General features: G+C 35.5%; 1 long non-coding RNA gene across 1 annotated transcript; it reads right to left on the reverse strand.

Annotated features, from left to right (window-relative positions):
* Positions 1 to 534: 534 nt before the first annotated feature.
* LOC124291648 lies at positions 535 to 980 on the reverse strand. Its single transcript, XR_006902253.1, has 2 exons — positions 867 to 980; positions 535 to 756 (listed from the first exon to the last, which is right to left on the reverse strand). It is a non-coding gene; the product is annotated as an uncharacterized LOC124291648 (long non-coding RNA).
* Positions 981 to 1,630: the final 650 nt, after the last annotated feature.

Consider the following 1,630-nt stretch of genomic DNA (forward strand, 5'->3'; position numbering starts at 1 on the left):
TTTCGATTCCCCACATGGGTACAAGCTGATGTGTGAAGCTGATTTCAGGTGTTCCCCGCCATGAAATATTGCTTAAAGCAGTGTAAAACTAAACTCACTCATTCACTACAAGGGCTGAGTGGATGGTTGTCAGAGTGTTGTGCTTTCTTCATCGTTACTTGTCAAGTATGTTATTGTAATTCCGATATGATATACATTCCCTTTACACGCATGCCTCCAAAACAGTGTTGCAAAAATAGCGTCACAATATCCATTCTATTGTATTGCTAACCAAATGAAAAATTCTGTTGCTGAAGAACACCCAATCAAAATTTCACGTTACTACAAACTGTAGTTTAACAGATCATTATTAGCTGGAATGGGCCAAAATAGGATATCTGAATTCCATCGTTTTTAATGTTAAAAAAATCATAATGCAATGGATGTTTAATGTTATACATGCATCCCAATAGAGTTTGAGAATGCACCGAATGATTTACACAGTGACTCACGGGGGATAGAAAGAATATGTGGGTCTGTATCTTTGAATTAACCAACCATGGTAGCATACACATAATATTTTAATTCCTTTCCCTAAGGACCATGTAATAATGATAACAAACTGAATGAATTGCAGTGTCAGTGTTAGCTTTTGTCAATATACAAACAGACTACATTTTGGATGTATCTGCACTCACTGCTTATATCACTTGCCACTGCTTGCGAAAAGATTATCTTTCCTGATGTGTTTATTTAAATCACAATGAACTGTAGACACTGTCCGTCAGTAAATTGTATGTATGCCATTACTGATATTGAAATTGGCTTGAAAACGATGGGGTCTTTTATCAGATGTATTTATTTAAGTCACAATGAACTGCAGATACTTCAGTGTTGGTTTATGGTACTACATTACCGATAACATCACCTGGTTAACTGATGAAGGGAGGAGTGATAGTGTGCTGAAACTGGATATTGTGTGAATGCATGTTAGGTTTACCTTGCATTCCATGGGGCTTTGAAACATGCACTAAGTAAATGTTGATATAAGGGTAAAATTGGGAAGGGTAGTAATGGTGTAGATCTCAAACAAACTTCTGTGTTTTACAGAATACCTGCTATCTTTGATATACTGCTCAAATTACCTTCATGTTTTACATGTAATATGACAATGATGACTATCAGAAATGGATATTGACATGTTATTTACCCACATAATATTTTCCTTAATTTGTTACCTCCATAATTTGGTAATTAGGCCAGACTAGATTTCAAATTTGGTTACAGATGCACTGTCTCCCAAACCTTGAAATTGAAAATAGAAAATGAAATCAGTAGGTTTATATTCTGCCGAAAAGAAATAAGTAAATTCATGTACTGTTGCTAATCCAGCCAAGACATACATTGTTATTTCATTCCCTATTCTATGCCACTCCAACTACCAATTCTCCCTGTTCCCCATTCCACCCTCTCCCCGTTCTACTCCATAACTGAAAAAGGTCTGTCCTGATGACTAGAATAATTATCCTTCCCAACGACTTATCTCAAGTTAAATATGGATGCAGATATATCTCATTTATGATCTATTGTCAACATGATATTTCCAGGTGTGCTCTTTGAAAATTTTCAAAGTTTTAAACATCATTAACTC

The sequence above is a fragment of the Haliotis rubra genome, unplaced genomic scaffold (genome assembly GCF_003918875.1).
Source record: "Haliotis rubra isolate DU_JTF1 unplaced genomic scaffold, ASM391887v1 Scf499, whole genome shotgun sequence".
NCBI lineage: Eukaryota > Metazoa > Mollusca > Gastropoda > Lepetellida > Haliotidae > Haliotis > Haliotis rubra.